The sequence below is a fragment of the Tyto alba genome, unplaced genomic scaffold, assembly GCF_018691265.1.
Source record: "Tyto alba isolate M040663 unplaced genomic scaffold, T.alba_DEE_v4.0 Super-Scaffold_13, whole genome shotgun sequence".
Lineage (NCBI taxonomy): Eukaryota > Metazoa > Chordata > Aves > Strigiformes > Tytonidae > Tyto > Tyto alba.
Window position 1 is genome coordinate 2,077,989 of NW_024881275.1, and position 14,198 is coordinate 2,092,186.

At 43.8% G+C, this 14,198-nt stretch overlaps 1 protein-coding gene across 2 annotated transcripts in view; it reads left to right on the plus strand.

Moving 5' to 3' along the window:
• The window catches only part of FAM172A (family with sequence similarity 172 member A), a 272,106-nt gene that overhangs the window by 179,140 nt on the left and 78,768 nt on the right, over nucleotides 1-14,198 (plus strand). The gene's annotated exons all lie outside the window — the stretch shown is intronic.

Below are 14,198 nucleotides of genomic sequence, written 5' to 3' on the forward strand. Positions count from 1 at the left end.
TACAGCAAAGAATAACACGAACACTGCACCGCTTTGCTGTAGCTAATCGTTTATTACCTCCAGCCAAAGGAAGCGGTGTTAATGTGCAGGCCACAATGTCTGGAAAAAAAGAGGTAGGAAACTGACAGAAAAGGTCTCCCAGGTTTCTTCCTGAGGGTCCTGAGAAGAGGACCGAGGAGGAAGAGGAGAAACAATAGCTTCGTCGTCTCTTAAAGTCTATTTAAATGGGTCTTGGCGTACTTGAGAGATCCTGTTTGTGCATTAAACTAATATTGACAATGAGACGGTAACACTTACCAAACTGTCCTGCTTCTGAATGAGAAAGCTCATCTTCGTGGTTGTTCAAAATTATGATTTATGCATGAAAAAACAGCGATTTAGATGCTCATCATCTCTGATGCGCACCATACCTCGGTAATGCGTTCATATTCTTTGGAGTATTTGCTGACAAAAGGAGCATGTTGTCTCTTCGTTTGCCAGTGAGGGATCTGTTGACTCCACAGCTATGTAAAAACCTCTCATCAGCACCTATTTTAATCAGCAAGAACTTTACTATAAATCATTATCAGAAAAAGCACTGTGCTACACTTTCATACCAATACATTTATTTTGAAATTAATAGGGAGAAATAATACAGAGCCTGTGCTTGAGTTGGGCTAATAAGCGTGCCCATGAGACTTTCCTTTTTAAGCACTAAATGAAAGCTTTTGCATTGCTAACAGGCTACAAAAGTTGCTTAGGTAATAAGACTCTTTTTCTCTTATCAGTAAAAAAGAAAAGGGGAGGGATGGGATGGCTCAAGGGATTGGTAATCAGATTACAAAGTCTTTCACTTCTAGGTCACTGGTTAAAATCTGCCCCCTGTTTAGTAGTGACCAGAAGCTGTTCCCAGCTCATGGCTTTTCAGTAGCCTTTGTGCAGTGCATTAGTGATCTATATCCAATGCCTGGTGAAAATCACTCCTCACCGTTGCGTTGGGAGCCTCAGCAGAGACCCTTTAGGTGGGAGTAGGCGACCTGCTCACACATTGAAGGGTTTGGTGGCTTATTTTCCAGAAAATAATTTTAATAAGTTAGCGGAGCGGTGCAGCTGAATCTGCACTGTCACAGCTGCTCTGGGCTTCAACAGCAGCCCCTGCTTCCCAGCACTGCCACCATCACTTCCCACTAGCATTGCTGCATAAAAAAATTGTTACCAGTTTACTTAAGAATTGGACTGATATCTCTTAATTGGAGCCGCATGGTACCGCTCCAATTTATTTCCGTATTAGGCGAGAATAGATAAAATCGTATTGCAAAAAAAAAAAAAAAGAGACATAAGAAGAAAATTAATAAATTTCTTTACCTTAGAAGAAATATGATACTTATTAGTAAAATTGATTTTGACATATAGAGTGTGAAAACATTTTTATTGATGGTTTTAGTGCTGCAGTAACACCGTGGAAGCTATGAGACTGCAACTTCGGTAGGCTCTCGTGCTATACGTGATTTACACCGCTACAATGTGCGCAGATAAATGTTGGAGGAGCTTTATAAAATGAAATACCGAAAACAAAGGAAAACAAGAAAATGCATCAGTACCTGCAGAAGAGTCCTTCTGAGTGTAGATTTTCTAGTGCCGTGTCTTACTGGTGCTTACTGTCAGGTATTTAAATGATAGCTTTATAGACTTTGCTCTTGTCAGCATTCTGAAGTGCTGTTTTCCTTAAGATAGGGGAATGCTAGAGGACAGTTGCTATAAAAGGAATGTAATTTCTGGTTCATTAATATCTGAACATGCAATGACAACGGTCTGCTGTCTGTCCTCCATACATTTCTACAGAAATTGCTTTGACAATTCAAAGGTGCACTTATGTCCATAGGGACACGCACAACCCATTATAAAACTATGACTTCTTCCCCAGAACTAACCAAAGGAAAACTGTCTTTCTTTGGAGACAGCAGGCATGCCACCTATGTGTTGCAGTAGATATTTTTGTACAGAACTAGATATTTCATCAATCCTAAACGATATTTCATCAATCCTAGACGATATTTTGTCAATCCAACCCTCGTCGGATCAAATGGATCACATCAGCCGGCTCCCTCATTACTTGCATAAACTTTGGAATTTGCCGATATCGCCTCAACCTGGGAAAACACAACACGTGCACATGCTGAGCAGAGCTCGGTGGGGAGCCAGCAAGGGGGGTGCACATCTGGCACAGGGCTGGCACAGGTCTTTGCTCTCCCAAGAACACGTCCTCCAGTGTTGAGGGTGATCTGCCTCACACGCTTACGGCTTCACCTTTGAAGCCGAAGCTGGAAAAGTGCGCTGATAAAACCTGTGTGTGGGCCACAGCACGTGTCCATTGCCCGTGTTTTGCAAGAACGGCTCGGGTGGGATATGTTGCCACTGTTTTCACACTTGGACTTCAACAGCTGAGCTTGTGATGCAACGTGATCCCCTCCAGAAACCTCAGCAAGTGCAGGAGAAAAAAAAAAAAAAAAAAAAAAAAAACCAAAAACAACCTAAATGATGCATTTATGATCCAAAACACAACATCCACACCTAATAATGTTTTGGTATCAGATGTCTTGGAAATCCATGGGACTGGGGGCAGCCGCTGTGTCCTGCCAGAAAGCTCAGGCTGTCCAAGCAGGAGCAATGTCTCACCATGTCCCCGCATCAGGTGTTTCATGAGCTGCTCGTTATGTTTTGCTCAAACTTACTGGCACCTGCATCTCCAGCCCGGTTAGCGGGGCGGGGATCTAAGGTTAGCAATGCAAGGGGTGAGGGTGAAAGGGGCTGCCAGGTTCATGGGGCTGTTTGCTTCAGGAGTGCAGGTTTGTAAGCCAAAGCCATTCATTTCAGAAGTTCACACAAAGGTTATAGGAGAAAAAAATAATAAAAAAAAAAAAAAAATTAAACTGAAAACATTGGCGGCACAGCTGTTAGGCTTGGGAAAACTTCCTTTCAAGTCTGGCATGAACCTTTGCTCCCTTTGCACGGGGGAAGCTGGTTTTGTTCCAGCAGTTAGCTCAGGTCCTCCGCTCCGACGCCGCACCGGAGTGTGTTAGGGGTAGGGAGACTCGGGATGGGTTCAGCAGAGCAAGGTTTGTCTATACTGCAGGTTTTTTGTGAATTTAATCGTTAGTTTGGAAGGGAATTTAGTTAAACTGAGGTAACGTCCCAACAAGGCATTTGCCCTGATGTAATGATGTTACTTAGCGCAGCTTAAAAGGACCTTGACATGTCTGTAAGTGTTCACGTATAGAACTGTGATGAGATGGGGCCCGTGAACAGTATTTGGTGTTCTGGTCCAGTTACGTGGTGACTTTCAACCAACGGTGGGGTGCAGCCAGACTCCTTGTGGTAGGGGGTTGCTCACCAGGACCCCGCTCTGCCCCAGGGAAGCTGTGGTGGTGGTGCTGGTAGTGCAGGAAAGACGTGGAAAACCTACCCCAGGGCGTTTTTGTCACCAAGGAGGACTTTGGAGGAAAAGGAGCAGAAGTAGAGCTCGTGGTTGCTTTTGGTTTTAGCGTTGCTTATGAACCTTACGAGATCAGAGGGTCGTGGGGAATATCTTGCTAGTGATGTGTAATGGTTTGGAAATAAACACCAGGGGTGGCTCCAGCTGCCTTTGATCTAACTAAATGGCTATTATGTATATTCTATTTAACTTATTTTAAAATTAGGCAAAGAGCATACAAGAATGCTTCACTGTGTGCTAGATGCTTGAACTTCCAACTGTGTGTTCAGGACCAAACAAAAGGAAAATGGTTCTCTTTCAAGGAGCTTATCATTTGGTAGATATATCACACAAAGCAGGCACGAAATGCTGTGGGAAAGGGGGACTGACTTTCTACCTTATCCCATGTTTTTAACATTTTGAATTTTTATTGATGAGGGCCAGAATTTGCAGATCTCACACAGTGTCTTTTGCCTTCCACGATATCTGTGATTTTTTTTTTTTTTTTTGAAGTGAGACTTCTTAAGTTGAAAATGATGAGCTCTTAGCTTAAAAAGACGGGCAAGTAGTTAAATCCACAGCAGGCCTTTTTTCAAAGTACACCAGAAACTCTGGAGAGTGTGTGCAGAAAGTTTAGCAGACGTCGCTTGTGCTTTAGTGCAGGGGTGGCTGATCTTCACGGTCCTGCGGCATCCTAACGAGCTCCCTGGAGATCCCATGTTCACAGGACAAGGCTGCTGTTCCTTCAGGTCCTACCCGGTGGACCAGAGACATTCACCCCAGCAGCTCTGCCCGGCTGGCTCCTGCCCTGGTGAGAGGGGAGGGTTTCCCAGTGCTCTCCATGCCCTCCCAGCTTGCTCACTGGCGTAGCCTTGTTTCAAGAGCCAGCCGGTGTGGCTTGGCTGACAGCTACAGAAAAGTCTTTGTCTGGCAGCCCGGGTGCAACCACCAAAGGCAGAGTCCGATCCAAAATTTTCAGGACGATTTCTCCATTTCGTAACAAGCGTGAAAATAAACATGCACCACTCTTAATGTGCCAGAGTCTCTCTTCGAGGCTTGTGAGTTTAGGTTATCTCGCCAAAGAAGGACCGTGTATGATAAATTAGTACCTTCCTACATGGGAAGCTGGGATCTTTCTTGCTTTTTTGCAGCATCTGTTGTCCTGACACGTAGGCACGACAGCACTCATTACTCTAAGAAATGACACTCCTCGTTCTTCTGTTGACTCATCGCGACCTGGCATCACTTCTCTAACTGATGTCATAAATACTCGGGGATGATTTGTGGTATTTGACTGGCTGGCTCACGCGGAGGGCGACGCGGAGCAAGTAGCACGGGAGTCTCCTGGAGCACTGCTGGGCAATAAATGATGTGAGCGAGCTGATGACCGGGTTGGTCCAAGATCACTGAGCAGGCCAGGAGGATGAACGAAGGAAGGATTCATGGCAGTGAGACAGCAGCCCGGTTCCCCGCCCCATTTCCACGCCCAGGGATGTTGAGGTGGAAGTTTTGTGCTGCGGCAGTACCACGGCTCTCCAGACCTGCTGGAGAGAAGGTCCATGCCCAGTGTCTTGGAGGGTGGAGGGTCTGGGCTTCCATTACCAGTACAGCTGTGCCTGGTGGCTACCAGCACAGGGCGTGGGCCAGGCAGCTAATTATGAATGTGTACTGTTTATGAGAGTCTTTTCTGTAGTCTGAATCGGAAGATCTTTATCTGAATCATTTGTCATATTAGATTAGTTATACATCCTTCAGGCTGCTTCACAAAGCCCTTCTGCGTATGGAAGATTTTCTCCTCTGTGGAGCCTTCTTAGCCTTGCTGCTACTTCGCCATCTCACGAGTGGGTGGAAAACCTTGTTTGATATCTGATGGCATGTCCAATGCCTGATAAAGAGGCCTGATAAAAAATTATCCAGTATTTCCCCTTCTGCTTTACTGTTTTTTCCAGACTTTGAGGATGTCAGTCATATTGTGGTCTGCTTGGTGTTTAATTTGGTTTTCTGCCACACATGCACATACTTTTTTGGCAAAGGAGCATGCATGCGGCAGCAGCATTTTAGTGTGAAAGAAGGGCGAAGCTGCTGCTCCTCTTTGGGTTGCCTGCAATAATAAATCACAATTTGCCATTCCCTAACCACAAAGAGAGTTATCTCCCTGAGTTTGTGTGACCCCAAAAGTTTCAGTTTACATACCCTCTTGCTCAGAGACCTTGCCTGTGGAGAGACTTTTCCTTCCTGAAGTTACTCAGAGGTTGCAAGAGTCGAAGCTGAGGCTTCAAAGGACAGGAAGAGTGAGTGTTGTCTTATCCTCTGGCTGAAGTGGAAATCCAGCTGTCTGTGTTTAAATAACAAGGGCGTCAGACTTCATGTCCATCTGCGAGGTACTGAGCTTAACACTCAAGTTTTTCTCAATTTCTTTTTTTTTTTTTTTTTTCGCCAAGTCTGGCCTTTTAATAAAAATTAATACATAGGCTGACACGTTTATGTACACGTGATAAAACAGGGACAACTTCTTCAATAAACGCTTGGTCCTTGTTCAGCCAACATCCAGAAACCTGGAGAGGATTTGCCCTTCTTGCTGTTAAACCAGTGCAATTCTCTCTGCTTCTCTAGGTATACAATGACATACAAGGAAACTATTTCATTGAAAAATACACCAATGTGAGATTTGCATAAAGCTGTAATAAAAGTTTTGCATGTACTGTTCAGACAGAAGCAATGAAGAAGTAATGCTATTTTACCCTGTTGAATCTGATACTTAACACGTAAAAACAGTTATTTACTTGATTGTTTCGCATTCATTTCACTAATATGATTGTTCACTTGTAGGCTGAGTTCTGGATTTACACATTTATTAAAACATGAGAAAATTACTTCCATAACTTACTTCAGGCCACGTTTTTCATTAGATATGAACCATTACCTTCGTGATGGTAAAATATCAAAACAAGACTCCAACCCCTTGTATCATTTCATTTTCAAGCTTTGTATATTAATGGTTTTGTTACACACTGATTTTCAGGAGCAGTTTATTCCAACTAATTTGCCATCACAGAGATTTAAGTCTGCTCTATTTTATTTAACTTTTTTCCGATTAAATAAAATTCTAAGAACCTGCCTATTACGGTTCAAGGCTTTTAGAGGTTTTCACCCCACGTGGTGCCAAAGAGGAGCCCAACAAGACAGGCTGAGAGTAAATGGCTAGTTTTATTGATCTATCCTGTATGCATACTGGTTGTTTAGATACAGCAGAGGCGGTCCACTATCCCTTAAAAGTCAGCTCAAGCAAGTACCCCGAGGAGGAAACGTTTTTCCCCGGTGTGAGGAGGATTTATTTCTGTCCAGCCCCCGCCTTCCTAATTGACTTGAAATCACCCAGAGTAACATCCTCGGAGGTGCTGACCAGGCTGGGGCGCGCGGGGAGCCTGCCTGGGGAGCAGATGAGCGCCTCTGCCCTGGAGCGGTCGCACCCCTCGGATGGGTAGACCAGATGGCCGAGGTTGGTGGCGGCGTCAACAGCCCAGCTCCTGTCAGCTGCCGCCCTTCCGCGGAGCCCGCTGGGGCCGCGAGCAGCCGCGGCGAGCCCGACGCGAGGAGTCGTCGTAACTCGGTCATCTCGCCGCACCCCAACACCCCGGCCCCTCCTTAGGGGGGACCTTCCCTCAGCTCCCGCCGACAGCAGCGAAACGGGCAGGGCAGGGAAGGCTCAAGGAGCCGCTCGCCCGCAGGCCTCGGCGCCCCGCCCGGGCGTGGCGGGGGCCCCCTCCGGCGAGGCGTCGGCCGTGCGTCGCTGCGAGGGGCCGGGGCTGCCAGGCTCTGCCTGCGGGGTCGGGGCGATCGGAGGGGCGCAGGTCTGCCCCTGCTCGGAGCCGGCGGGGCCTGGGAAAGTCTGGGTGGAAACCGAGCCCCGGCGAGCAAGTCTGGGGCGGGGGGCTGAGGGCTCTGCCGGCCTCGAGCCGAGACCGCTCTGCTCCCGCATCCAGGCAGACCTTGACCTTGCCTGGTGCTCCAGCACTTCGAGCTTTCAGGCATGGGTGTAGATGGTCCTGATGAAGGCACTTCACTGGTACTTTTGGTTTGCTTTATTTTATTTGATTCTATTTCATTTTATTATTTTATTTTATTCTATTTTATTTTATTTTAATTTATTTTAATTTATTTTATTTTATTTTACTTTAGTTTACTATTTTATTTTATTTCACTTTTTTATTTTATTATTTGCTTTTATTTCACTTTATTTTATTTTATTTTATTTTATTTTATTTTATTTTATTTTATTTTATTTTATTTTATTTTATTTTATTTTTTGTTTCATTTCATTTCACTTTGTTTCACTCCGTTTTATTATTTCATTTCAAACTAGGCACAGCACTCAAACATCTATACAGTGCCTCAGAAATCCAGGTGAACCAAGGAAAGGCAAAGCCATGACCTACAGCATAAGGTTTTACTGGCAAAGATGTATCAGCTAAGAGCCTGAAAAAAAACCCTTCACCACTCTGGCCAAGATAACTATGTTAGCAAAACCTCTAGCGCAGGTTTTGTGTAGCTATTCCAACAAAGGAATGCTTTTGCTGGCTGAGCTCATGTCATTTGGAGAGGTGATGCAGCCTCCTGCCAGAAAACCTCCTGCATCTCTATTAAGAGGATGCTGCTGACACAGACACATGGTGAAGCCAGAGCAGCAAAGGATCTTCTGCTGCGCCGGAGGTTGAGGCGCGATCACGCACTGACAACATCTTCCACTACCCAAGTCCAAATTAACTGTGAACACAAAATGAAACACAGTTCAGCGAACCGCGTGGATTTTCTCAAATACGATTTTCCCAGGGCTCGTGGACTGCGGTGGACATACCCAAGCTGCCTTCAAACCACCCAGCTCAAGTATCAGATGCTCTTCAGCATTAGCAGTGCCAAATACTGCACATGCTGATTTAGGCCGCTTCCTGGCAGCGTAAATTGGCCCTCGCGGAGCTCCGCATTCCTCAGACCGAACCGTTTCGGAGCTCGTATGTTAGAGTCAAACCAGCATCTCCCTGCTGCAGCCAGCAGCATAGGAACATTAACACTTAAACTGATTAGTCTTCACTTTTTGTTCCTGGTGGAGAATGGTGGAAGTTGTTGACCCTTCAGAACTTTATTTTCGTGTCAGTGAGATTTCCCCAGCTCAGGTCTCCAGTTTTGGGGAGCAGACTGCTGGTGTCAGGAGGGGGGTACCAAGTGGCCGACTCCAGCTAGACCCAGCTGCTCCAAACCTCCTTTCGTGACTACCACCGTGGCTCTCCAGCAGCCCAAAGGCAAATATCTCAGCAACCTTCACTGCTGAAATACCTTGACGTGCATTAAAAACGGGATTGGCTTTTTTTCGCTTTTGATGGGAAGAGTTTCACCCAACCCTCTTGTCTAATGTACATTTTTGGTCTGCAAGGAGACTATCTGCAGAATGCCAACCAGACTGAGGAGGATGCCCCTTCCACCAGCTTGGTTTTGTTGGAGCTCTTGCGGGTGAGATCTAGTGGACCCATTCAAAGATTTTTTTTCCCCACACAGTACCGTGCCGGCTGATGTCTGTGTTGGGCTTTCTGTTGAACTGCTAGGCTTCATACTGGACAAATTGCAGGGAGGTTTGTGAGCAAGGTGAGCCAGCATCCCTGCCCATGGTCCTCTTGCACCTATTAGCACAACCGCCCGTGCTTGGGAACTTGGTGTTCTCCAACTTACTGCAGGCCCTCGAAGTCTTTTCTCCTGTAAGCTCTCTGTCGTAAGACACTAGGGACAACAGAAGCGGAAGAATTGCATTAATAAGTTTAAAGTTGTAATAAAGCTGAAGCCTGAGGCGTTTATACTAGAGAGCCATGAGTTTTGTTTGTGCTGCTCGCAAAATATTACCAGAGGAATTTTGTGTACGGGGTTTTTTTGTTGCTTTTCTACTGAGCTGTGCATAAGGGAGATGACCCCTACACTTGTTTAATCTTGTGTTATTTTAGGTTTAAATATTTTTCTAATCATGATTGATTTTAAGAACTTACACCCCCCAATATAAGGTACGTGTGGAAATGTTCAGTAAAAGTTCTGCAGCAGAAATTGGTTTACAGTGTGAACTGTGACAAGTCCTAGACTCCAGATGCTCTAAAGCAATCTGTTCTAATATGTTCATGCATTATTATTACCGTTGCAGTGTGATTTATTGCTGTAGAAAAGCTATCACAATTGTAGATGTAACATCCAATAGATCTTTGAACAAAATATCAGAAAGTACTTGGCTATGGTCATTCTATGATTGTATCTCTGCAGATGTTTTCTTTTGCTGTTTAAAAACTGCTCTGTATCAGATGCTTTGTCTCCTGCAAGCAGGGATTTTATCACATGTCTGTGAATTCATTTAGGGAAATTTATTCTCGTTGCTAATTGAAAATGGGAACTAGTTTAACTTTGGATTATTTATTATTTTTGCTATGTGCTGTTCAAGTGTAGTTGCTCAGTAATTCTAATCCCTAATGAATAATATTTTATGAAGACTTGAGGATCTAATTCCGTTTTAAGATGTGTAGAAAAACTGAGAGTATTTCAGAAATCCAGGAATCCTATCCAGGAAGCAGTGAAAGTTCTTGGGAATCCCAGACCAACAAACTTGCACTGCAAACATATAGAATTATATGCCTCATAGTGAATAGGAGTCTTTCTCAACTGAAGAGAGGCTCGAGTGCTACCGCTCAGACAGACCAGTTCCTTGGTGTGTATGAGACTGAGGGGAAGGAGGGTCAAAGAGGATCTTGAAAGGCTGTAGACATGTACCAAGCTCCAAGGAGAGCATGTGAAGTTACCAAGAAATAATCCGCACATCCTTCCAAAAGCATTAAGTAAAAATTGCCCCCTCTCACACCATTCCTGGCACGTGATTTTTTTCTCTCTTCCCATCTACCACTGCTTTGACAAGTATTTCAGGGTCCAGCTGATGCTGTTTTGATCCACCAGAATTTCTGCTACAAATTCATTTCACTTCTGGAAATCATTGAGGACATTTGGACAGCGGCTTCCAGTTCAGTTTCCTCTGAAAGGAATTCAGTTTGCACACGCCAAACCTCTTAGAGATTCAAACCAGTATGAGACAATTGGAAACAATGGAGGACTTGCGTCAGAATTTAATTGCTCCAAGCCACATGCTTGTTGTAGACATGCCCATTCAAGCCCAGCGCATACCATGTAAACACCATGCCACAACTGAAACGGCGATGGAAGACGGGAAGTAGATGAAAGGTTTTTCCAAAAGTTCAAGAGAAAGTACAATTTGGGGGCAATTTTTTTCTCCAATCCATTTTTCCTCATTCCTAATTACAAGCAACTCAGAAGAGTAAGTGTCCCCCAAATATGAAGTGATGGAGGTTGATTTGATTGTCTGAGCCCGTAATAATACAAGAGGCATATTTTAACTTCCTTTTACCTTTCTCAGAAGTTTGACTTTTCAGCCAATTTAAGTTTGTTAGGATAGGTATGAAGAGCATGGAATAAATGCTGCAAAGGGTAACTCTCACAGGCCATTTACTTGAAGTCTAACTGGGATATTAGCGGATTTTCATGTTTTCAGGATCAGACCTTTGAGTCCCCTTTTTAGCATACTGATGCTTTCATTTGACAAGAGTGCTATGCTATAAAATATATACCAAACATGTTTTTTATCATCTATCCTAAATATATATATATACATACACGCACTAAATATACTGCATATATAATATGAGTCTGTGTTTTATGTGCATACACAACAGATAATAAAGGTATCAACTTTCTGTCATTATAAAGTTTGATAATTGTATAATATAAACTTACACAGGATTGCCACCTGACATTACAGACAGTTTAGCAGTAGAACACATACTAAATTGACCAATAAGTGGCTAATTAATATATGTGAATTTAAGTAATGCATTTTTCGGGGATTTCAAGTTCATGCGTATGGAAGTGATAGAATTGAATACTTGTGCAAATTGATAATTGACATTTTCCCTTGCAATGTGAAGGAACAAATTTTCAACCACTGGCATAGGGAGGACTTTCAAAAAGATGCCTGAATGCTTTCTAACTTGTTGCAGTGAACGCTGGTCTATGACTTGCCATTTTAAGGGAATCAAATATCAAGTAGTGATGATATATGGTCAGTAAATTACAAAAGCAAACTTTACTGTGACCACAAAGAAGGAACACAAAGGTAAAATGGAAGTGCCTGAATAGAAAGGGTGGTTGGGAAAGTCTGGAGGACCCAGAGTGGTGTATTGAGTGATGCAGTAATAAATGAGAACCGATTTACCTACTAGGGAAGTGCCAGTTAACCTACTTCTGACTATAAATGAATTATTGGAAAAAGAAGAAAGAATGTAAGGGCAGAGTGAGAGAAGCCATAAGCCATCCAATGAAGGGGTACACAGAGAGATGACTTCTTGCAAAATCTATATAGCTAAGAATAATTTAGGATTTGAAAATTAACATTGAGCAGGAAATTAATTAATTCCTAGTCTGTGAAAACTTCGTGACTGTGGAATTTACGGATGTACAGAGAGTATAAGGCATAAAATTAATTTTAGACAAAAACCTTAGGTCCTTTTTTACAATTGTTGCTTCAGTAAAAAACACCGTTATCCTGAGGGGGGGGGGGGGGCGGAAATTATAGTGTTATAAGTAGTTTGTGGTCTATTAAATATATTCAGTTTTAACACGTCCACTTTAAAAGACTGTACTGACTTCACACAATAAAACTAGTCCTGGGAAGTATAAATCGTGTATGCCATAGCATCCTTCCCTTGGAATGTGGTACAACTCTGTAGTTATATCAAATTTGAATGGCATCTGGATGATACCTTTGTGTTGAATGTTAGTATATTTTATGCTAACAATTCTATTCTGCTCCCCTAATTTTAAAAATTTATGTGAAGTCAAAACTATTTGTAGAAAATATAAATATGTTTTAACTGTGAGCTATCAACCCATTGAATCTGAAGCATTTACTGCATATTGAAACTTCTGTGGCCAAAAGCACCTAGGCTTCTTGTACCTCCTGGCAGGATAAATTATCATCCCCAGTGAGAGGATCTGCTGCTTGAGCATCACCTGGATCTGTGCTCCTTGGTTATTATTATCAGTGAATGTCCTGTTGTAGCAGAGAACGTGAGCTGTTATGGTAGAAGCTAAATGTCCTGGGTTTGACATGCTCTGTTGTGACATTTCTGTGTCACTTAAAAATGGACACAGACTTCTTGTTTAAGTGAAGGTTATACCCTTGATCCTTTCCCCACTTGATGTATTTTTTTTTGTCTGTTTTCTTTCCAAGTTGGCTCATAAGGGCCTACCAAAACTTATTTCTTCTGGGCTGGATGTAGAGAAATCTGTAGCTGAAGCTCAGTTAATCCCTTCGATCCCTCTTTGCTGCTGCAGCCATGAGCCCTTGTCCTGACCCCAGCACTGTGGCTGAGTTATCAAAAAACCTCACATTGTCAGCCTCAGTCTTTTTGCTGATCTTTGTGAGCAGAATACCATTCTGCAAGCATCCACAAAGCTGGGGCAGCAAGCACCAGCAGCATGTCGGGTATTGCATATTATTCCCCATATCATCTGTGAGCTGAAAAGCAAAGACTGCGTGTACCGTGTGAAGAAAGAGTAGGAAGAGATCGATGGCTGCCAGTTCTTCCACGTGCATAGGGAAATTGAGAATAGCAAACCTGAGCTAGGTCTGGAAAGGGAGATGGGAACTGCACGTCTGTATTTCCTTGTGATTTGAAGAAAAAGCTGCTGTTCTTAGATGAACTGGGTGGCTAGTTTCCGAAACAGAAATGTGGGACACAATAGCTTGAGAAAAGACTGCTTTTCCAAAGCAGAGCGTATTTTTTCCCCTTGCTGGTCATTAGCAGTGCTTCTGAAGACCAGCCCTTTATGGAGGAAGTCATGCTGGAGCACAACGAGCTGGTGACGATTTTAAGCTTCCCCCAGCATGTAATAACTCCGAGTAATTGGTAGGTACGTGCGCTTCAAGGACAATGATATTTTTGCTCCTTTGCCCGCTTAAATCACAGCATTTTGTGCAAGACGGTGCAGCCAAATGAGTGCTGGAATGCACAGCACTGGTACAGGAATATTAGTGCGTATGGTGGGTTTCTAAAACTTACTCAGTATACAGCAGTGTTTAGTGGAGGTTGGGGGATGTGTGGCTTACAGGCCTCGTTTTTAGATGCTGTCTTTTTCAGAGGCCTTTTTTTCTGGTAGGATTTCTGAGCCACTCTTATGGCGAGTGCATGGAGCAGAGGATCTGGTCCCCTAACCACACTGCCTGTGGTCTGAGTTGAGGAGAAGCCTAAACACAGGCTCCTGACAACTCCTAGCAGGACCCGCAGCCTTTCAGAAGAAGGTCCTTCTGCAGATGCTGTCCTGTTTAGGGAAGGAGGGTGATGCTACCTTACCTGTTATGTCAAGGTAAAGCAGTTGGATTGGTTTGATGGCTGGTTAGAGAAAGGACTATCCACAGCTCTCCCAAAAGCAGCCTGGTTTTCCCCTGCAATCAAAGGGTCATCTCTTCCACGATCATCTCATGCACATAGCTCTGCCTGATAAAGGGGATGGTAAAGCTGAAGTCTAAAAAGCAATATATTCAGATGTCTGGTAGATCTGAACCACATTTGGGACATGCTGTAATTGTAAAGAAGAGGGAGAGGAGAGGAGAGGAGAGGAGAGGAGAGGAGAGGAGAGGAGAGGAGAGGAGAGG